Consider the following 23,636-nt stretch of genomic DNA (forward strand, 5'->3'; position numbering starts at 1 on the left):
TGGTTACTGAGTCCCTTCCCTCCCTCAGGATCCCTGGACTTACTGTGGGGGAACTTGCCACTTATCTCCTGACTAGGGAGACTTTGAACCCTACTTTCTCTTATGCCTTGGCATAGTAAAAGGCTCTAATAAGTGCTGCAAGAGAAACAGCACAAAACTACTGGGGCCAGGAACCCCTAAAGCAATGTCATTCATGTGAAAAAGAAAACCAAAAAACCAAAAAACAAGCCCTCAGTAGCCTATTAGCACACACACCTTCACGTAAGTGCATACATGTGTACACACGCATACACAGTCTCCAGCCCCTGTCCATCTCTGAGCTGTCCCCAAGGCCATTAGCTAGCACAAGATGGGCCACTGGAGCCATTTAGGTTGCAGTGATCCCCAGGGCCTCTCATCACCATCTCTGACACTTCCAGTCGATGTGTCCCCTGTGAGCTTGAGGTGTACTCAGGCTGGTGCTGCCTCCCTTCACAGGCGGCAGGGGTTCATGGGTAAAGAGCAGAACCATGCCTGACCCAAAATGTTCCATTATATCCTCCCCTGGCAGGCTGGGTTTATGTCCCAATCTCTGACAGCTAAAACACTGGGAATTCTGGAAGACAGCAAGGATGAAGTCCCAGGATGAAGATATTCAAAGCCCCGTGGAATCTGGGGGCCAACTGGAGAATCTGAGAAGCTAAGGGAGAGGGAGTGGGGTAACCGCCGGGAAGCCACATCTGTCTCACCACAATTAACCCAGTATGGGCTAGGGCTTGGGCAGTTCAGGGACTCTGGGGCCAGCCCTGCTCAGCTTCTTGTCCTGGGTGTTCCAAGCCAGGCCAAAGCCAAGGGTCCAGCACACAGTCCTATCTAACGGACCACTGTGACCAGCCTCTTGGATTAGTACACTGAGCCAGCATCTGCCTCTCAGGGCTGGGTGGCAGCAGTTACAGGCACAGAGGCCAACCAAGCTCTGTGGCCACCTAAGCCTGGAATCTCAGGCCAATCTGCCTCTCAGTGGGCCTCAGTTTCCTGCCTTGTCAATGGGCGATATGACCCGTGTCCTCTGCCTGTTACTCGGGCAGATTCAGGGTCCTTGCAGGTGAAGGAAGACCTTACCTCTGAGCTGGCAGTGAGGGACAAAGAGGACATCCAGCCCTGGCCAGACTTTCCTCCCTTTCAGACCACAGCAGTCTCTGTGTCTGCTGGAAGTTCCCCTTTCCCATCTGCTTTCCTGAGTTGCCCAAGGCCACCCGCTGGCTTTCTGGGGGCTGCACTGGGCTCCCCTGAACCAGGCAGAGTGCCCATCTGTGGATTGTAGGATCTTTCTGTTCCCAAGGTCAGCTACCAATCCTCCCCTTTTCTCCTCCTCCTTCCTGGCCCAGAGGCTGCCAGCTCAGGGACACAAAGCCAGGTACTTTGCAACTATGACTGGATCCAAGGCCCCTGCAGGGAAGAGACAGGAGGCACTGACCAGAGCTCCCTGAGCTCCCAGCTCCCTGAGCCCACAAAGGTTCCCTCAGCTCCATTGGGACACCCACAAGCAGGCACTGACCCCTGCAGTAACACAACTAGCATCAACCAAACACTTCAGAAAGGCAGGGCAGCACTCAAAGCTCTATGAGCAACTAATACATTTATTTGCTTGTGTTTTGCGATGGTGTCTCTCTATGTATCCATCATGGCAATGAACATATAATCCTCTTGTCTCAGCCTCCCAAGTGTTCAGATTACAAGCCTGGGCCACCAGGACTGGCTTCTAATCTTCTTTTAAAAACCCATGAGAAAAGGACCGTGACCCACCGAACAGATGAACATGAGGTCCCTAGAAAGCCAAGTCACCTGCCAAGGTCACACAGTGAGGAGTGGAGATTGCATGGGAATAGGCTAGCTCCAGAAGAGGCCAGCTCACAAATGGAAAGTGTACCTGCTAGTGAGAGCCTCCATTTAGAAGTAACAGCGAAATGCTCTCCTTGGTTAAAGCTGACTATCATCTGCACAAGGCTCCAGTTCAGGGGACAGCATGAACTTACCCAGGTGACCATGGATCACAGCTCCTCTCTGGCTTTTCCCAAGGCTGTGGTGTTTGCAGCCCTCCTCGCCTGGTTATCTCCCGCAACCCTTCTCTGAGACCTGTGCTGTGACCACAGCTGCAGCTGACTCAAAATGTTCAGCTAGAGAGGGATGGGGTGTGTGGCTACCCCCAACCACTTCCTGGTGGTTCTCCAGACTGCTGCTGTTTGAGTCCCCTTAGAGGACCAGCCACGGTGCCCCTGGGGTCCCTGGAAGCCCACCACCATTATCTACATGTCAGTGTTAGGGAAAGGGGGGATGCATGGTTAGAGGCGAATGAAGAAAGGAGGCCGCGGAAGAAGAAAAGGAGATGGTACGATGGGTGGGGGGAAGGAGAAAAGGGAGAAGAAAAAGGAGATGAAAGAGAGCAGGAACGAAAATCTACCTGGCTTCCTCCTCCAGGCAAGAGTGACTGGGCGAAGACTCCCTGTTTGCAGGCAGCAGACTGCTGGAGTAAGGGACACTCTCCCCTAGTAAAAGGGGCTGAAGGTCGCATGGAAGCCTGCCCCCCACAGTCACCACCCCCTTACTAGAGCTTCAAACAAAGGGGGCAGGCGGGAAGCTGGGCTGAGAAGACGGGCCTCCAGCGCCAAGGGGGAGGAAGGGGCGCAGGTGACAGCAGCCCCTGGCAACCGTTCCCCTGGCAACCGTTGGCAGCTGCTTGGACTGCGTCACTGCCTGGCTTAGAGCGCGGGCTCTCTAACTTCTCTGTACCAGAGTGTGAGTGCTTTTATCCTGAGGCTGCCTGGGCTAGGCAGGCACTGGCAGGGACAAGTTGGGTTCATGTGCCAAAAAGCAGTCCCTAGAGCATAGGCCATCTCTCTTGAGAAGACCTCAAAACCCCAGAGCACCCAAGTCCTCTACGGAAGCAGAATGGTAGATTTTTGCACGAAATCTTCCAGTTACTTGGTACTGGTTTGTTTTTGCATTGCTTTGTTTTAAGGGAGAAGCTTGAGGGAAAGTTTTGCAATGTAATCCAGGCTAGTCTTGAACTTGCTATCCTCCTGCCTCAGCTTCAAGTACTGGGATTATAGGTGTGTGTCACCACTCCTGGCCCTCAGCAGTGACTTTAACATCAAATAGATTTAGAACACACTGGGAACCAGACCCTTGACCAAATGATACCTATTGGAAGCTGGCACTTGCTGGCTGCCTCCCCATGGTCTTGACTGCAAGCCAGGTGGACCATTCTCTGTTCCCTACCACTGGCTACAGTGAACAGAGTGTATGCCATTCTTCCCTGAAAATGCCAAATCTGTTTCTTCCTAAAAGCCTTCCCAGATTGCCATAGATCACTCATAATCCCCTTTCTAAGACAATCCAGGGCTAGGGCTCCTCCTACCTTTCTCCCAGAGCTCTCTGGCTGGGGCATGAGCTTCTGAGCCCCTCCATACTTGGCTAGGAAGAAAGCAGGACGGAGTCAAGGCTTCTGGCTCCTTCGCTGAGCACCTAGTGTTGGGCATTTTAGAAGCTCATTTCCATCACTCTGCATGACAAAGTGGGTTGAGCCTATGTTGAGACGACAGGACCCTAGTGGCTGGGGAGGAAATGTGATTGCTCAAGGCTTACTTAACTGGGAAGAACAGATTATAGAACACAAACACAGATGTCTGCACCTCTAAGTGCCCACCTCATCCGAAACCATGCACATCCAAGCTCCATTTGATCTCCAGGACAAGATGTTCACTTCCTTCTAAATGGGCACAGCTCCACCCTCTGTGGAGCCTTCCTACCCAATGAGACAAAAGGGAAAGGCATCGAACACCCGGGTGACCCCTGAGCTTCAGATGAACTTGAGCGAGAGAGGGGAGGTGTGCAAAGGGCCTCCTGCTCCAGGTCAGCGGCAGGTAAGGAGAGAGTGGGGATACCAGGGCCGAGGCACAGGGTCCCAGGCCTCCGCTGAGTGGTGGCAAGCCCTTCCCCAGAGCACCGGTGGGAACTCCAGGGGATCCCACGCCTCAGGTGGACCTGGCATAGGCCCTGGGAAAGGCAGCAGGACTTGGGGTCCTGGGCACGCTAGCCCGGTGCCTCTAGCCCATGGACCCAAGCCAGCAGGCTGTCGCGGTCAGGAGGCCACTATTGTCTCCCTGCCAGAGTCTGGGACTGTTCAAGCTCTATTTTGGGCCAGGAGGAAGAGGAAAAGAAAGCAAAGAAAGGAGCTGCTGTCCTGGGCAGGGGTGGGGGTGGGGACACCTTCCCTGCCTCCAGAAAGAAATGCAAGGCCCACTAGCTGGGAAGGTAGCCATGTAGGGTCAAAGGACCCTGGGACCTCAAAGAAGCTGGCAGGGTGCTGAGGCTCTGAGGACCCAAGGGGAGGGCACCCCAGCCCTTTACACACACTTGTGCTCACTCACTGCAGCAAGAAGCAGGGCGCAGCCTCATTCCCACCTACAGCTCCCGTGCCTCCTACCCATCTTCAACCCTGAGAAACCTGACACAGCCATTGCTGCTCAGAAACTACAGCCCGAGCTAGACCAGCTTTGTGCCTGCTGAGCTTCTAGGATGCTCTGAGCCGAGAGGAGGAGAGGATCAGAAATGTCTGTCACATATCCAAGACACAGAGCAATATAGCTGTCAACACAAACCAGTAACCCCACTCCAGTCCCACCTTCTGCCGCCCTGCCTTTCTCACAGTCACCAAGTCCAGTGCACCTCTAACTTCACCCCAGAGCCTTTGTACACGATTGCCCCCTCACCACTATGTGGCTTTTCCATGACCGCCCCCCTCCTGAAATACTATCTGTAACTCCCAAATTCAAATTGTCTACTGTGTCCATCATGGTGTTTGTAGTCACCTGGCTTTATTTGAAGGCTCATGGTCATCTCTGAAGTGTCCCTGCCATTAGCTTGTTTACTATTCTTCAATGGCATTTGCTGTCTTTTCTTTTTAAAGTTATTGTTGTTGTTCTGTTTTTTTTTTTTTTTCAGTTACATGCATGTGCATATTTGTTTCTCGGTGTATCTGTGCATGTAAGCATGGGTGCTTTGGAGGCCAGAGGTATAAAATCCCCCTGTGGCTGGAGTGACAGGTGGTAGTGAGCTGCCTGACATGAATGTTCGAACTCAAACCCAAGTCCCTGCAAAACCACTAAGCTGCATCTCTCCATCTCTGTCTGACTGGCTTTGCACACCTGACATCTCTGCTAATACTGCGTGGGGACCACAGCAGCTGCCCAGTGCTGCTAGCTGAGCAAATGAGATGAGCTGAGGCTCAAGCCTGATACTATAGATCCATGTTAAAGGTATCTGCTGGAGGGGCGGGGCACTGAGCTGTCCCCAGCCTCTGACTAGGGAGGGAGGTGCCAGCACCTCTGCCTTGTATTGGGCCACTACAGGAATCCCAAGACCACTGAGAGCTGAGAGTCAGAAACTCTAGGCTAACATCCCCTTCCACACATAGTAAAAATCCCTGAGAAGTGCTGAAGCACCCAGGTTCCCTTACTCCTATTCCCTGGTTGGGGGGGGGGGAGCACTCCAAAGGTTTCTGGATGACATAACATCTGATAGCTGACTAGCAACTGTGAAACCAAGCCCCAGGTTTTCTCTTCACGCACAGGCAATGTTACCAGCCTGTGTCCCTCAAGGGCCTGCTCCTGTGGGGTTAGGGAGCCCCGGAAGAAGTCTCACTTATCACTGTCACTGTGATCACACTCCCTGCTGGGCTCCTGCAGTGAATCAGTAAGGGGAGCCGGGGTGGCTGCCTCTGAAGACTAGGATTGGGCACACCAAGCAGTGCTAGGTCATGACAGGGACGTGCCTGTGACATGCCCCTGCCTCTACACCTTTACTGCCACCCGTGAGGAGGGAGACTTCTCATTGTGCAACTGAGGAAGCAGGCTTGGAGAGGAGCCGTTTGCCCAGAGCCATGGGGCTGGTAAAACTGAACCCTAATTCAGTCTGTGACCCCTTCGCCCACATGTCTCTATTGTACCGTTGCAACACCCCACTCTTGCACTGGCAGCCCCGAAACATAGAGTGTTAGCTCACCATGCCACTCTGCAGAGGTAGAGAAAGGGCTTAGAGGGTGGGGTTGCAGCACAACCCTGAGCCTCACAGCTGAGGGACTGGGCCAGACCGCCCCTCTACATTCAGGTGGTGTGTGAGCACCCTGTCCTCACCTATCATATTTACTGCAGCTTTGAACTCTGGTTCCCCTGGTAGGGGGACAGAGGTGGGACACCTGCTTATGCTGACATCCATGGCAGGGTCTCCAGGGAGAAGTGCCAACTGCCTTCCCCAATTACAGCTGGTACTGGTGAACCCTGTGCCAGGTTCAGAGGCCAGACCCTACCACCAGGGCTCCAAAATACGTACAAGAGGCAGAGGCCAGAAGAGCATGGAACAAGTGTTGGCAAGAAGGTTCCTTACTGCCCTGCCCACTGCCCACAACTCCAGCAAGGCGGTATTGGGGAGGAAGGGAGGGGCAGCCTGCATGCCTGCCCAGATTCAAGACTACAGAATAAGGATGATCAAGAGTCCCCAGACTCTGCAGGTGACTGTGTGTCCTTCCTGCACAAAATAACCTTGCTCACTCCCAGTTCCTCACATGCTGTCTTAGAAAACACCCCGAAGGTGTAGTCAGATGCACCAGTGGTGGAGGTAGGTACAATGACCAGCAAGGTAGTGGCGGGGCATTCTGTCGCCCACAGACACCACCCGTGTTCTGGATAACACTTAACAGCTCTACAGGACATGGTCATTGGTGCCATCTCCCCAGAGCTGGGAAAGCTCATGCCTGGAACAACTGTAAAGAAGGCCCCATGACCACCACCACCACCACTACCACCTCCCACCCCTGCCAAGGCTTTTTCATGGCTCCTCTGGCAACTTGAGTACTTGAAAGGATGGAGTGCTCACCACCTCCAGTGGGAACAGACATTGTGACAAAACAGGAACAAATCTGACCAGAGGCAAGTAACCAGGTCCCTGCCACCATGAACTGTCCAGGGAACATCCCTCCCTCAACCTGCTTCATCATCTCTGAAATGTGGATAAGCATTAAGCCTTGGAGGAGCAAAAATACCAAAGACAGAATGAGGACCTTGGGCAGTGAAGTGATGCTGAGGGGCAGGCTATTGGCCAGCCCAAGCCATTTGGCACCTTCCCAGATGATGATACAACAGACCGGAATCAGATCCAAGTTCAGCATGACTCAGCTGCCTCACCAACCTCTGAGGTTTGCCCCTCACACTTGTCAGCATCAAAACAGGTGGGTCGGGAAAGTTGTCACCTACCACAAGATCAAAAACCCAGGCTTCCAGACACAGAACTGTGCCCTGAGAAATAGGCTCAGCTGGGGATGGTAACTCAACCCAGGCCCCAGGGACCAAGGGGACTCATTCCAAAAGAGGAGTGACTAGAGGGAGCTGCTCAGGGCACCAGCCTGGCTGGAACCCAGGCATCCCTTCTGAACTAAGGAAGGCGGCCAAACAGGCCAAGATCTAACAGTAGGCAATGCCTAAATGTCACCTCCCTTGCTATGCCTTTTCAAAGGGGTCTTCCATCCTTTTCCCCTGCACTTGAAATACTAAAGAGAAACCTCAGATAAATGACAGTAATTCTAACTGTGAAGTCATCTCTTTCAAAGACTGCAGAAGACTGCAGGGAATCTGATGACCTTTAGTTGTGTTAGAATGGGCTGCATTCCTGCTACTACTGAGCAGCTGTGAGTCAATGAACACAAGCAATAAACTACTGTAAGATTTCTCTTGCAGACAAGCAACATCTGAGGGACCATGAGCGTTCTAAGAGATCAAGGTCAACAGTGATGTTCTCTAGAAAAAGGAGGACGAGATACCATAGATGGCAAAGACTGTTCATCATGTAGTCTCTCCACCATCTTTCTGCTCCTCTCCTCCCTATGCAAGAGTTTCTGTGCACCCGAAGACCCCAGATGGAACCTGAAGAAGACAGCCTCAAAGGAGGTGGCTCTTGGACATAATTGATTGGCTTTCAAGTGGCACACAACAGGGATGAGTTTGGCAGTAAGACCCCAGGTCTGAGGAAGCAGGATGGAGTCCCAGACAGGACAATCCTCAAAGCAGCAACAAAGACCCTCTCAATGGGATATGTAAGGGTGTGGGTATCTACAGAGTGGAGTCTTCCTAATAACATCTTTGATAAGGGGCAGACTGTTGCTCTGGGATAAAGTGTCTGCTATTTCCCCAGAGAAGGTTCCAGAATGGTACCAATGACAGCACAACACTTACAGAACTGGGAACAATGCACTTAAAATCTCATGGCTCCCTCCACTCTCTCAAGATGCCATTTTTTCTCCTGTTTTAAAACTAAAGAAAGGCCAGGCAGCAATGATGCACGTCTATAATCCCAGAACTCAGGAGGCAGAGACAGGAGGATCTCTCTGAGTTTGAGACCAGCCTGATCTACAGAGTGAGTTCCAGGACAGCCAGGGCTACACAGAGAAATCCTGTCCAAAAAAAAAAAAAAAAAAAAAAGAAGAATGAAAACAAGGGACAGGGTGGTTAACACGCCTGTCTAAATTCACACAGCTGCTGGCTCTGACATGGAATCAGGCAGCCCCAGAGCCTACACTCCTAATCACCTGTGCACCTATCCTAGGGCACTGCCGTACTGGGAGAGAAGGTCTGGGGCAGACAGGGATGAGGCCTGTTCTTCTTGAACCCCAGCGACAGATGACTACTCCCCCCTTCACCCCTCCACAAGCCCCTCCTGGCGATTTGGGTATCTTCATTCTCAGCTTACTGTAATTAAGACTCAGGGCAAGGAATTTACTTGCTAGACATGGTAGGTAGCACTTAATTGTAATCTCAGTAGTTGGGAGGCTGAGGCAGAAGAATCACCAGTTTGAGGTCAGTCTGGGCTATATTGTGACCCCAGTATGAAAAAGAAAAAGGAAAGGAAGACTGAAGAGGAGAGGAGGGCAGAGCATAGGGCCTCTTGTTCAAGGTCACTCTTCAAGGGTCTGAACTTAGCTGTAACTCAAGCACCCCCAGGACCTGAGCAGAGCTTCCTGAGGACTTGCACACCTGCAGTGTGCTAGTGATACATCAGCATCCCATGCTGTCCCATGTCCCAGCAACAAGCCTTGCAAGAGATGGGTCTGGTTACTCCCACTCACAGACAAGGAAACTGAGGCCCAGAGAAGCTATGCACTTTCGCAGTGTAATATGAATCTCTGGTATCCACCCACTTTCTGCCATGGGAATTAAGTATCCAGGCAGATATTGCTGGAAGGAAGGAAGAGGCCTGAGGACAGAAGGGCAGGATGAAGAGGCAGTAAAGACAGTCTTCTATCTCATCATTTTAGAGTCAAAGTGGCCCTGAACAGGGAAGGCAGGCTGAAGATATTAGCCACAGAACCATGGATGCATCAGGGGACCAGAGCTGGCTCTAGGAGAGCTGGCCCCTTGTCCCCAGCCTATCTCCCATTAACATGGAAAGGACTCTCTGCTGATGCTGGATGCTTGGCCAGCATCTCCCAGTAAGCTCTTATCTCTGTCTGCCTGGAATCACACTCCATACATAGCCAAGGTCAGTGCCAGCCCAGGAGCCTGGTGCCCAGCCTCACTAGCCTTCCTGCCGACACACAGAGCAGGCTAGTTGGGGCAGGCTGACTCCTTCCAGTATCCGGCTCCCCCACAGGCAGTGGAGATAAGAAAAAGTGACGTCTCTGGCTTCGGTATGCCCATATGTCCAATGGGAGAGAGAAAGAGAGAGAGAGAGAGAGAGAGAGAGAGAGAGAGAGAGAGAAATGCTAACTCCCCATGATTCAAGTGCTATTCTAAACGTTTTTTGTGTTAACTCTGCCACGCTCAGAGCAAGCTCCTGAAGATATGGTTGAGGATGAGGAAATAGAGGCACATGTCCAAGCCCACACAACCAAAAAGGGGTATATGCCAAGGTCTCTTTGAGCAAGCCTGCCTGAATCCCATCACCAAATGCACAGGCTTGCCAGTGGCAGGGTATGAGCATATGCACCCCCACAACTATTATAAGACCCAGACAAAGACTTCCTTGAATAGCAAGAGAGACAGAAGGAGACAGCAGTGGGACCTGGAGTCCCAAAGATTCAGATCCCTTGTCGGGGAAGCCTCCTCACCCATATTTCTTGTCTTCAAAGTAAGCACTAAGTCCAGATTAGAAGGTTTGGGGTTGTTTCGATCCGGGTTAGGCTCTCAGGGAATTTAGAGAATTTTTCAGACCCCCTCACACCAGGCAGGCCAGTGGTTAGCAGCGCACTAACCTTAGGCCCTCTCCTCAATAGCTCAGGCCTGACCTCAGAATCTACAGGCTCCTCTGGGTCCCCAGCAATTCCAGACGCTGGAGCAGGGACAAGCTCTCAGCCGAGCAAGGGATTGCTTGCCAGTGTTCCACCCACTGCATCTGAGAGGCCCTTTGTGCCAGCTCTGCCCCACCCCCTTTTTGCCATCTGCCAGGTCCCTGGAGGCTGGTCACCCTCAGCTGCTGGGTGCACTCACATGATGCCCCCATCTGATGTGAGTCAGAAGGCAGGGCCACCCTAAGGACCAGGATGGGCGCATGAAGCCCTAATCAATCTTAGGGAAAGGGTACAACACTGGGGTTGTCACACTTCCCCCAGCCTCCCCACCAGTATCTTTAACACCCCTCTCAGGGCCCTGCCCCTTCCCTTCCCCTACTGCCTAGATGCTCATCCCACATCCCAGTGAGGATTAAGCATCCACTAGACAGGAGATCACCTATGGTGGGCCCCTTCACGGTTGTCCTGCCCATGTTGCCTCCTACCCTTGCCGTGCAGGATCCTGATTAAGCAGGCCAGCCCCACAGAACACACTACCCATCACAGCTCTGTCTGCCCTCTTCCCACCCTGTGGCCCAGTCCTGTCACCACTGCTTTGCCTGCACAGAAGACTGAGACCCTCCGGCATGACACCAAGTATGCTGAGGTGACCCATGTCACATGGCAGTACTGTTGCTGGCCCCATGCCTCCAAGCTTTCATTGTTCCCCCACTCTTCCCATACTACATTCTCTGCATGGACATTCCACCCATCCATTCTCAGACACGGTTCCTCCCCTTCCCTTCTGCCTAGTTCAGAGCCAGACTCACCCCTCCTTCCTCACAGACCCCTGGCTCCTGACATCTCCTCTAGTCCACTCACATCCCTCTGCAACCACACCTCCTCACCAGCCTGTCCCTAACAGGATGGAGATGCCACATACAGCCACCTCAGACAGCCTCCTAATCAAAGATCATACCAGGGGCCAGGATCCCCCTGCCTGAGACTCTTGGAGTCAAGTCCCTGGACCATGAAGGCAGTGTGGCAAGGATCGCCCCCATGCCAATTTAGCAACCCAGACAGAGGCCAGGTGCAGCTCCCAGTGGACAGAGCTGCCCCTTCCCACAGTCTCTGACTCCTGGAGACTTGCAGAGGGGAGGGCCACCTATAAGTTCCAACTGACCTTGTTTGTCTTGTTGCTCACTGTGCCCCTAGGACAGTAGGGGCACTCAGTAGGCACCGAGTGAATGCTTACAATAAGCAACCTCCCTGGCCTTCTGAAGGAGGCATATGATTTTCCCCCGCTCACATCAACCATCCCATGCCACAGTCGCTTAAGAGGGGAAGGGGGACAAAAGGGATTCTGCCTCTACTCACCCCACCCCCTCAGTAAAATGAGTCCCTTGGAGGCCCTAACAGTCACCAACAGATGGCTGGTTGGAAAGTGGGGAGGGCAGGAACCCTGTCCCCATTTCCTACACCAGGGGAAGGGGGACTAAGGTCCTATCAGGCCCAAGCAGCTGGGGGCCCTGAGGTCTTGTGGTTAAGGGAAAGGAGCTCTTGGCCCCTCAGCCTCACTTCCCAGGGCTCTCACTCCAGGTGCCTCCTGTTCAGACCAGATCTGTACCAGGCCTTCCTTCCTGGGTTTCAGGTTGTTAGACAGCCCTGGTTCTCTGGGGGCCCTGGCCTGTCCCTGAGGGAAATTATAGGGGAAGCCAGCTTCAGTCCATCACAGTGCCTTCTTCTGGAGCCTGGCTCTCCATCTCTGCATGCTGTGTGACCTCAGGCAAGCCACCTGCCCTCTCAGAGTCTCCCTTCTCCCACTTCTCAATAGGAGCAGAGATCTCTGTAGATTAGGCTGGCCTTGAACTTGAGAGTCTCCTGCCTCTGCCTCCCCCACAAATGCTGGGATTATGGGTGTGTGCCACACCCCCTGGCTGAGAACACAGATTGAAAAGCCCAGAGCCCAGATGCCACACTGTTGGGCCCAAGACCGTACCACTTGAACCTTGGTTCCAGAGGCCCAATAACAAATGGCTCCAAAAGTTCTGTCCCTTCTGATCCTGTGCCATTTCTAAGCAGCTTTCAGTTTATACACATCTCTATGCTAGAGGCACCCCCACAATTTTACTCATCTGAGCTATACCCCCACCCCTCCATTCTACCCCTACCCCCCCCCAGACACACACACACGATCCCCTTACCTTCTACAGCTTCTTCTTAGCACCTACTGACCGCCCTTAGTCCAGTATCTGGGACCAGGCAGAAGGCTCTGGAAGAAGCCAGGCAGCTGGACCAGCTTTCAGGTTTCACCTCCAAGGCCGAATCTGCCAGTCTGGGTCTCTCATGGGTAAGAGTGTGAGAGAGAGTGAGAGCTAGCAAGTGCACAGGCTGGAGGGAGGCAGGAGGCTGCGGCAGCCCCTCTCCTATAGTCAGCAGCCTGTAGAACCGGAGGGAGGGCTGGGACACCCTGCTGCCCTCGCTTAGCTCCTCCCTTCAGGCTGGAGATGAGATGACTGGCTAGCTGTGAGTCATGGCTTTCTCAGAGGGAGGCAGGAGGAGGCAGGGCTGGCAGAGGTGAGCAGGGACCCTGGGGGATGCCCATGACTCAGGCCTGGCAAGTGGGGACCTGGGTCTCACCTCTAATCATCTCAGAAAACTGGTGCCCTTTTCAGGGATGGGAATGAGCTGGGGTGGCTGTGCCTCCTCAACCCCCTATTGTCAAGGTCCCTGGGGGCTGCTCCCCTGAAGTTCTGTCAAAGAAACCAATTTGCCATGGCAACAGGCCACTCAGATGCTGGCTCCTCCTCCAGGCCCAGACAACTACTGCCCCTTCCTGAAGGACAGTCTAACCTCTTTGGCAGCAGGCAGAAGCCAGGAAGGCACTCCTGGAGGAAGGGGGTGTCAGGCTGCCTGGCTTGAGGCCATTCGTGGCTGATTGCTGACCGATATCTCTGAGTGTTTTCCTAACAGGGAGCCAGACCAGAGCTCCCCCATTCTCCTTTAGTTTCAACCCTTTCAAATCCCATGTCCTGGACTCCAAGACCCCAGGGACTTCTGGAAGTAGCCTTCTTTAGGCTGTCTGCCAAATGGGAAACTGAGGCCCAGGTAAAGAGCCCTTCTAAAACCTCAGAAAAAACAATTTGGAAATGGGCCACCCCCACCATGGTCTGGCTAGCAGGCTCTGTGTTGGCTGTTCCTTCCGCTTCCGAGGTGCACTGGTCCTGCACAGCTGGGGGTGGGAGCGGGTGCTTTGGATAAGCATGGTCCTCCAGAGTGAACTCTCCCATCTTTCCTCTCCATGTAATACCAGCAAACAAGTCCTAGGTCTTAAGCGCTCTGAGAATTTCACAATCTAATGAGGGCAGTGGTAACAATAACAATAGTGATGGTAACAGAACAGCAGCCATCACACCGACTGCATTCCAGCCTCCCTCATGCCATCTTCACAGCACCTGCCCAGACAATGAGTCTCAAGAAATATTCTCCAGGAATGTAGTAATGAAGGAAGAGGGCAAGGCAGAGAAACTAAACTCAGAGAAGGGAATTAACTTATTCAAGGTCACACAACTAGGGATGTGGAGGGGTCAGGCGGGAACCCAGTGGTCCACATCACAACGCCTCCACTACTGCTAAGGTGTGGGTGGGCCTGTGGCTCTTAGCAAACATCTAGCAGGTACAGGCCCTTAACCGCATCATTTCCACCATGTCTCCATCACACAGAAGAGGCTGCAGGTATAGAGAAAGCAAGGGGCTGTCAGCCACACCCTTCAAAGGCTAGAAGCCAGGTATAAGCCAAGGGGTCCCAGAACCCCTGCTGAACATTGAAGGGAATGACAGGAATGTCAATAAACAGAGGCCCTTGGAAGGGCCTTGCAGGGGGCAGCAGCAGGGATGGAGAGTTGGAGAGATCCATGTTTAGAAGGAAATAGGATCTGCTGAAGAAATGGGAGCAGATGGTGGAATATTTTGAACGCATGGGACTGAAGGACTAATCAAAGTCACTAGGAGTCATGGGTGTTTGAGTAAAGGGTACTTGTGCTCAGCACTCAAATTATTGTCACAGACACACAGAGACTTTGTCAGAAACCCCAGATCTGTCCAATGGGAATCTAACATTTAATAGGATTTCCAGGTGGTTACAGTGTGTGGCAAAGCTTAAATAGCCCTCTATTTAAATAGCTTAAATAGTCTCTCCTCTAAGGGATTGAACAAGGTGTAAGAAGTGTGGGCAGGTGGCTGGGTTCCAGCCGGGGCCTTGACGATGGAGACAAAGGGAATCTGGATTGAAGTCTCTCATCCAAGAGACCAGAAGTGGGCCTGGGGAAAGTCAAACAGGGAGAGGGGAGGTATCAAAAGCATCCCTGATGTGTAGGTGAGAAAAGGCTGCCCTAATGCCTACTGGGATGAGAGCCATGCATCCTCTCTGCTTCCCATGGCCACTGGAAACGTGGTGCCCAGACTCAGCCACAGAGCTGTGGTTCCACAGGGAGGGTTGTGGGATTATAGGCTGGCAACAGGAAGCTGATGGTTGCCCCTTCTTTATAAGGGATGGAAGGGAGGCAATACTGATGCTGATCTGGAGCCAACTGGCTACAGCAGACTCTGCCAGCTGGTGACTTGAACAAGCGAATCTACCCAGCCACCTCTTTGCTGTCAGTTGAGGACAAAACCAGCAACTGCTTCCTGGACGCTGAGGCGAGACCTTCAGGGGCACATGAACCTAGGATATGGAAAGAAACCATGCCGCCTACTGTGGCTGCTGTCTGAGGCAAGGCCTGGGTGCAGAGAAGGATGGACTATGTGGCTGGTAGAACTGCAACAGACATTCAGGGCTCGATCTCTTTCTAACCTGCCAGATAAAACAACAGGTTGCACAAGCCAGCCTTGCAAACAGCGATGAGCTGTGTCTGCTCTTGCCAGGGGCCTGGACAGCCACTGCCTACCCAGAGGTGGGTTTCTATCAGACAAGAAGAGTTCAAGTACAGGCGTCTCTTGCAAACTTAGTGATCTTGGATATCATGGAGCACAACACCCAGCATACTGACCCTAACGTGCACACAAGGGCACCAAGCCCAGATAGTAAACACCCGCTGTGCCCTCTATACAGCAGCAACACCTGCTGAGGCCCAGAAAGAGGACCTTCCCAAAGCCACCCCACTATCCCATAGCTTGTAACCCAGAAGATGTGTTAATGCTGTGCCCTCCACCACCTCCCTACTCCCTTCATTCCCGTGGGAAAACCTCCTGCCCACAAGTGTAGGGGAAGCGACAGCCCCCGTGATAACACCATCTCCCGTCATGTTGCCCCAGGGTCTAGCATGGATGGCGGTGCCCATGTGACTCAGCCACCCTCACAAAGGCAGCTGTGTGCCAGTGCCCAGGGCAGCCCTTCCCACTGGGGGACATCCCCTTCCCCTAGCCAGGGAGGAGTATGAAAACCAGGCCGGTCCAAGATGAGGGGAAAGGGTGCCCTCTCAGCCATTAAAGTGGGCTGCTATGAGGATTCAAGCCTGGGCTTGGGGTTCAAGGACATCATGTCAGATAAAATGGAATGAAGGCTAGCAACAGCATGTGAGCTGAGTCTGCCCAATCCTGTTTTCTGAGACCTTATTTGGAGTCCACTCCAGCTCCCTGAGGGTGGAGCCAAGCAGATGCCCGCCTGTATTTACCTTCCTCAGATTTCCAAAGTCCTGGGGTTGTGGTCTGGGAAGACACCCCCCAAATGCCAGCAGAAACTCTCTAGTCCCCTTCTAGCCACAGCACTGTCCCTCTTCACCCCTTACTCCAAATAGCTGTGGCGCAGTTGCCGTATGCCATACAGACAGCTGGTGTTTTCTCCTACAACCCAGCTAAGGGCCTTTGCCTTATTTACAGTATGAGAGGGAAGGAGACCAGTGTCATGACCTAAACCAGGGTCTGACTTTCAGGTCAGTTTCTTCTCCCAGGTCCCTCTTCCTGGTGCCAATGCTGTTTGGCAACATGCCAACAAGAAGTGGCCTTGGTTCCTGGCATGGACACACATCATTTCTCTGTGTGCATCCCTCATTCCAGCGTGCAAGAAAGAGGCCGCCCCAGTGTCCTGTTCCCTAGACAAGTTCAGGCTGGCTGCGTCCAAGGCCACTCCTACTAGCTGCCCTAGGAGGTGGGCATGCCTGGGTGCCCAGCTTCCTAAGACAGGTATACTGGACAAGAACCTTCTGTTCGTGTTGTGGCATGACGGAATGTCTGACCCTCACCTTAGCCACCCCCACCCCAAGAGCACTTAGCAGGAGTGTCCAGCCAGATCATGCTCAGATATGCACATCTGCCTGTAAGTATTTGGGCCCAGGGCAAAGATGAGGCACTTTGAACAAGCCCTCATCACGTCTGTCAGCCTGGGACTGTCTTTCAGGATCCAGAGGCCTAGGGTCCCCCGTGAGACCCTACCCATTTCTGAACACAGGGTTCCCTTTGCAGCACAGGTGACCAGAGAAGCTGTCATGATGAGGCCTTCCTGTTCAGCCTCTTCACGGTGTGGCTCCCTGCCATGTGCTCAGAAGCAGCCTGGCCCAGGATAGCCACTGACTGACTCCAAACCACTCTCCTCCCTGCTCTGGTTCCCCACAGTATTGCCCCAAAGGCCTCCATAACTGTCATGGGAGTCTAGTGTAAAATGGGTGCAGCATCATCCTGGGTTTGCTCTTGAGCATGTGTTGAAGTATATGCTTGCATAATGTTTGTGTGGGGGCATGTGGTACACACCTGTATGGAGGCCAGAAGTCAACTTCCAGTGTGTGAATCTTCCTCTGTCACTATCCATCTTATGTCTTAAACATCTTAAGAATTACATGTGTGTGTGTGCATTCCTGTGTGTGGCTTCATGCAGGTTATTAGCACCACTGTATGCCTGTGGAGGTTAGAGGATAACTTGCAGGAGTTGGTTCTCTGCTTGCATCAGGTCATCCGGCTTGAAGGAAAGTGCTCTTTAACCTGACTATTTCCCTGGTCCCACACTACTTTTTGATGTGCAATGTCTCTCGCTGAACATGAAGATTATTGATTCAGCTAGACTGGCTTGACAGCAAGCCTGGAGATCCTCCTGTGTCTGCCTCCCCAGGGCTGAGGTACAGGCGCAAAACACCAAGTTTGGCTTTTTATATCAAAGCACCAAGTTTGGCTTTTTATGTGGTGCTGGGGATTCAAACTTGGGTCTTCCGGCTTGCACGGCAAGGGTGCTACCAGCTGAACTATCTCCCTAGCTCCATGGGTCTGCCCTGAAAACATCCCCGGTGTGCAGGAACAGAGGGACTTGGATCCTCCACAGGAGCTACCCCATCTCAGACCAGATCTGAGCTGACCAGCATAGCCATGCCAGCTGCTGCCAACTGTTCCACACTTGCGCTCCATGTAGGCCGCCCCTCCCCAGGTCCTGCCCTGTGAGGTTTGAGTGACAGCTGCTCAGGCACCAGACTCAGGCCAGCTGTCTCTGATCAAGCAGAGAGGCATTAGCTCATCTGTGCCAAGGCAGGCAAGGGTAGCCCAGAAAGGCTTAGTGACTGCCCACAAGGTAGTACAGCAGTGAACAAAGATCTTATAAGACTTGCCTCATCTTGAGGAAAACACTGTGCCAGGTCACCCACCACCAGAGTCTACAGGACCTGGATCTTGGCTGTGCCCTCCCGTGTGCCCACATCCACTTCTCAGTACATACACCGCACAGGTGTATTGAGGTGGGAGACTCACTCAGGGATTTCCAAAGAGGACACTTTTGTTTCCTCACCTGAGAGCCCAGTAGGCTGCCACCACTTCCTCCCTGTTTCCCTCTCCCTCCCTTTTGAGACAGGGTCTCTCCACATAGCCCAGGCTGGCCTAGAACTCAAAACTGACCTGCCTCAGCTACCCTAGTGTGGAGATTACAGACCTGTCACCCCGCCTAGCTCCAACACTTCTCTTTTGATACAATGAAGAGTTAGAATCCTACGTCCTTCGTTAAAATCCCACAGAGCATAGGGCTCCCTAGCCCCAGGAGAACCCCCCAACACCTCCCACTTTCTGCATGCCCCTATGCCCAGCTGCCAGAGAACTCCCTCCCCCTCCCTGGGGGTCTCCCACTAAGTGCTGGGGCGCAGGTGGCGCAGAAGGCAATAATGGAGAGATGGCAGATGCTCATTAGCAGGGGCCCACTGTGCAGCCCACATGCCTCAGGGAGCCAGGTTGGCAGAAGCCGAGCAGCGGCGCCAGCCGCCCACCTTTGTCTGGTTGGGTGGGAGCCATGAGCTGGGGCTGGGGGCTGGGCATTTGCTTTCATATCTGGGGCCCTGTCTACCTCCATCATGGTACAGCTAGGGCCATGGTTCCAGACAGGAATGCCAGGGTCCCACCAGAGGCCACCGCAAGCCTGAACTTTTCCTCCCTGTCCAGGTGCAGTCTTGGGCCACCATGTGAGGGAAGCAGCTGGTTAGGGGAGGGGAACCTTTGACTAGACTCATGCAAATGGGGTGACATACCTGGGCTGAGGCAAGGGGACCCTTGGTTGGCAGCGGTAGAGACAGACATAACTGAGCTCTGCCCTTCTGCTGGCGAACCAGGAAAATCCGCCTACCCCCTCTTCCTCCTAAAAAGTCAAACAAGTAGGGTGGCCTGCTGCTAAACCGGTTCCTCATGGATCTCAGAAGGAAACTGCTCTGGGAGTACTGGGGACAAAGATTGAGTTGGGGTTCATGCTGCCAGGTTCCAAGCTTCACTCTGGCCCTCAAATGGATGGGCTCCTTCTGAGCAAAGAGGGGCACACTTCACACCCTGCAGTATCTTCTGGGCCCCATGTGAGCATGCCCAGGCCACACTCTGGGCAGCAAGGAATGACCTCGGAACCCCTGAGGCTCTAACTCATTTCCCTGGAGACACCAGGGATCAAGCACACTCATGAGAACTCCCAAGCATTGAGCTGAACCTGAGATCAAGGTCAAGTGAGCCGAGCCAGGATAAGGCCATGCCATACCCACTGCCCTTTCTTACCTCTGTCTCCCTCTCTGGTCAGCAGCCTTTCACCTTCAGGTCTAGGCAGGCCCTTCTGTTGACAATGTTTGCAGCCTCCTGGCCCTTCTAGGTGCCCAGCTCCTAGTCTGAGCCTGTCTAGGCAGAGGTAAACTCATCCAGGTGAGGCTCCACCTACCCTTCTAGCTTCCGGTGCCTGCCGGTAGCTTTCCTGACACTCTAAGTTTCTGGCAGAATGGTTTTCAGCCTTCGTGGACTTTTGGTATCTCTACCTTAGACAGTATGAGCTGCCCTGTGCGAGGCTGGGGTCACCCTGCCTCCGGGCTTCAGACACCTTTCCAGGCCGTGGGAGGCATACTGCCACGCCCCACACATCTGCAAACTGCCAACTCTTTGTGATTTGTCCCCGCCTCCACTGAGCTGGGGCCCAACCTAAATCCTGCAGTATCCTGTCTGCCCTGCTATAGACACAAAGCAGCCACTGGCTAGATGCAGGGGCCCTCCAGGGCTGTGGGTGGGGTTCCCAAAACATCTTGCTGGACTAAGGTAGAAGCAGAGCTGGCAGGAGGTAGGTAGAGGCAGAGATGGAGCTTTTTCCTAGGCACGGATGGTGGCAGCTGCCCCAGGTGTCTTGGGAGGGTGCCAGGGGAGAAGTCCAGGCAAGCTCCACCCTGCAATGGAGAGGCCCTGTGCATACACCTCCCCAGCCTCTGCCACTCACCTTTTTCAACGTTCTTACAACCAGGCGCCAGTATCCCAGAGGTCCTTCTGATATATACCCATTCCCCAGCACTGAGATCTGCTGACTGAGTCATACTTATCCCAAGAACCAACTCAAGCAGAGGCTGATCCTTTGAACAAAGTGTTATCTATCATACGCTCTTATGGGCCAGGGCCATGAGGGTCCCCACACTCCATTGTGTTTCTTGCTGCCACCCAGATCAATTCCTCCTGCTTTCCTTGTCTGTGTGCCCTGGTGTTACCAGAGCAGGCCCAGAGTAGGGTCTGGCCTACAGGAACGACTGGGTAACTGGTAGGTGAATAAGAAAAGAGAATAGATGGATGGATGGATAGATGGGTGGGTGGGTGGGTGGGTGGGTGGATGGATGGATAGATAGATGAATTAATGCATGGATGGATGGATGGATGGATGATGGATGAATAATGGATGGGTGGATGGATAGATAGATAATGGATGGGTAGGTGGGTGAGTGGATGGATGGATGGATGGATGGATGGGTGGATGATGGATGGGTAGATGGATGGGTGGGTGGATGGATGGATGGGTGGGTGGGTGGATGGATAGATGGATAATGGATGGGTAGGTGGGTGGATGGATGCATGGATGGATGGGTGGGTGGATGGGTGGGTGGATGGATAATGGATGGATAGATGGATAATGGATAATGGATGGGTAGGTGGGTGGATGGATGGATGGGTGGATGATGGATGGATGATGGATGAGTGGGTGGGTGGATGGATGATGGATGAATGGTGGGTGGGTGGGTAGATGGATGATGGGTGGGTGGGTGGGTGGATGGATGATGGGTGGGTGGGTGGATGGATGTGGGTGGGTGGATGGATGATGGGTGGGTGGCTGGATGGATAGGTGGATGGATGATGGATGGATGGATGATTGATGGATGCACCCACATGTTTATGGAAAGCCAACTGTGACTGAAGCACTGTGATAGGCATAAGGGAGACCACACACTAAAATCTCTGCCCTCTCAGAGCTGCAGGGATGCAGATCATAAATTGATAAGCAATGAATATGAAATCTATTCAGAGCTATGCTAAGAATTGTGGGAAGAAAACAAGTTTGGGGGAATGATAAGGGAGTGGGGTGAGACTCTCAGTGAGAATTGATGCTTGAGGATAGACAGCTCACAGGAGGCAGCCTTTGAGATATTGAGAGTGGTGCATTCTAGTGTCAAGTGGACAGAAGAGCCTGTGCAAAGGCCCTGAGGCAGGTGGGCCTGACTGAAGGGCTTAGGAAGAGCTTGCTCACTGCTCTGTGGCTGAATGAAAGAGCCAAAGGTAGAGGCCACAGAGGAGAAGGATGGCCAGATGGACAGAAGGGGTCTGGGGAGGACAGGTGTGGTCAAGTGTTGTAGGGAGGTGATGTCAGCACCTGTCTGCTGGTGACCGCTCTGCTGAGACCCTCAATTGCACCATCACCCCTTCCACACGAAAATTCCTTGGCTACAATGTGGGCAAACATACCTGCTCTGCCCAGCACAAGCTGGGTCCCCTGAACTGGGCCAATGAGGAGTACCAGGGAAGATGACTGTCTAAGAGAGGGCCCACAGGAAAAGCCTGACTACAGAGTTCCCCGTAGATACCATCAGCCTGACAAGGACACAAGGGGAGTCCCAGTAACTTCCTGTATGCCCATTGGTGACTTCCTCACTTGTGACACCCACACTTCACATCTTCCCATGTGTCCCCAGGGCCCCTGGCGTGTGATGTAACCACTGCTCTCTGTCATTTAACAGCAAGGGCTGATGTTAGAGTCCCAGTCTTGAGCCCTCTCTTGCTGGGTGCACCTGGGAAGGTTGCTTAACCTCTCTGTGCCTCGGGTCATCTATCAGATGAGGAATCCTGCCTTTGCTCTGCTCGCCTTTCAAAAACAGCAAGAATTGGGAAGTATAGTGTGCCCTGGCAAGGTAGGCGCCTGAGGAGCATTTGTGAGTTTGAAAGCCTGATCTCCCGATGACCCAGACCATTCCCTGGGATAACCCATTGCCAGTTAAGTAAACCAGACATAACAAGAGTGTGTCCAAGCCTCAGACCTGCCAGCTGCAGAGACAGTTGTAATAGCCACAAAGCAGGCTGTGGGTCACACTGACTGCCCCCTCACCCTGGAGGGGGTAGTTGCCTGGTGCTGGGGGGGTGGGGTACTCCCAAATAAGGCAGAGTGGGGTCCAGGAACAGGGCTGAAGTCACACCCAGGCAGATGTACCCACCGCCCCTCACTGAAAACAAAGAAAATACAGATCCCTTCCAGGCACTTGAGGAGTGGGGTGAGAGGGTCCCCGGGTCTGCACCCCATGCTTTCAAGCGAAGCTTTCACATCCCCTCTCAGAGCTGGTGATGCCCACAAACCCAGGGTGGAGAGCTGTCGTTGAGCTCTGCTTGGGCATTGAAAAGGCATTTGCTTCATGTGTGGCGACAACTGCCTAAACTCTGACAGGACTTCCTAGTCACAGATTAAAGGAGTTGCAACATTTCTCACTAGTTTCTGTGTTTACCACTGAGTTAATATTTGCCTGGTAAGTAATAGGTGTGGGGCCTCTGCTTCAGAAAAACAAACACCCTGGGTAGCTCAGGAGATGGTGTAACCAGGGCCCTGGAGCATACTGCCTGGAGCCCGGCTCCACCTGCTGTTCAGTCCTCCCTCAGCCTCAGCCCTGTGCACAGCAGGTGTTGGGGCACCTGTTCGTGCTGCCCCAGTGCTGCCCCAGTTCCATGGGAAGATGCTAAAGCCCTCCTGACAACACCCCCCCCCGTTCCCAGTGCACAGTGGAAGGTAAATTACTGAATTACTGGCTTTTGGCAGGCAGCCCTTCATGTGCTCAATGCTGTTCCTGCTGGTGAATGGAGGTGGCCCCTGCCGCTTCCAGTGGCCACCCCTAGCAGAAGTCACTCTTTGTGGCAATGTGAGTATGCAGGGTCACTGCTTTAGAGCCCACTCCAGCTGCATCCTGGGAAGCCTACCATGCTTTACAGAAAGGAGACAGGATGGAGAGCTGATGGCATTGCCTAGACTTGGTTAAGTTCATGGCAAGCCAGGCGTAATGACCGTCCTAACAAGAGGCTGAAGCAAGAGGCTGGAGAGTTCAGGGCCAACCTGGGCTGTACCTCAGACCCTGGCTCTGCTAAGTCTCAGTGAGCTCATTCTCAGCTTTGTGTCCTTCAGTCATGTTCAAGTCTAGCCTTCTAGGTTTCTCCATACAGAGTCACCCACCTGTGCCCAAGCCAGAGATGGGAAACCTCTTGGTGGTCTGAGTGTTTGCCACTTAGCAACACTTCAGTGCTTTGGAGCTGGAGCCTTGCTCTGACCGTCAGTCAGTAGGGGAGAAAAGAGGTCCATCTTGAAGTGTTTCCCAGGGAGTAGCATGAGGAGGTGGGGTGGAGATGGGAAATGGCTTGAAGGGCACACCCATGCCCACAGATCCAAGAGCAATATCTGTCCCCATTTTATAGATGGAGACACAGGGAGAGATGTGCCACTCCACTGTGAGTCAATACTACCAGGCCATGTCCCCAATATTTCATGACACTGCTTTTGAGTGGCCTTGTCTCTTGAGGTGACTGAGTCACATTTGCAGCCCCCGCCCCGGCCCCCGCCCCCACCACAGCC

The 23,636-nt window shown here is 53.2% G+C and overlaps 1 protein-coding gene across 4 annotated transcripts in view; it reads right to left on the minus strand.

Moving 5' to 3' along the window:
* Nucleotides 1–19,431, minus strand: part of Adgrg1 (adhesion G protein-coupled receptor G1) — a 36,512-nt gene extending 17,081 nt beyond the window's left edge. Inside the window, exon 1 of one of the 4 annotated variants that reach the window (XM_051201957.1) lies at nucleotides 19,292–19,431. The gene's annotated coding sequence lies outside the window, so the exon portion shown is untranslated. Of the gene's footprint in view, nucleotides 1–1,101; nucleotides 1,230–2,015; nucleotides 2,205–2,440; nucleotides 2,667–19,291 lie in introns of those variants that run through there. The other 3 variants (XM_051201954.1, XM_051201955.1, XM_051201956.1) reach the window with 3 other exon arrangements.
* Nucleotides 19,432–23,636: the final 4,205 nt, after the last annotated feature.

The sequence above is a fragment of the Phodopus roborovskii genome, unplaced genomic scaffold, assembly GCF_943737965.1.
Source record: "Phodopus roborovskii unplaced genomic scaffold, PHOROB, whole genome shotgun sequence".
Taxonomy (NCBI): domain Eukaryota; kingdom Metazoa; phylum Chordata; class Mammalia; order Rodentia; family Cricetidae; genus Phodopus; species Phodopus roborovskii.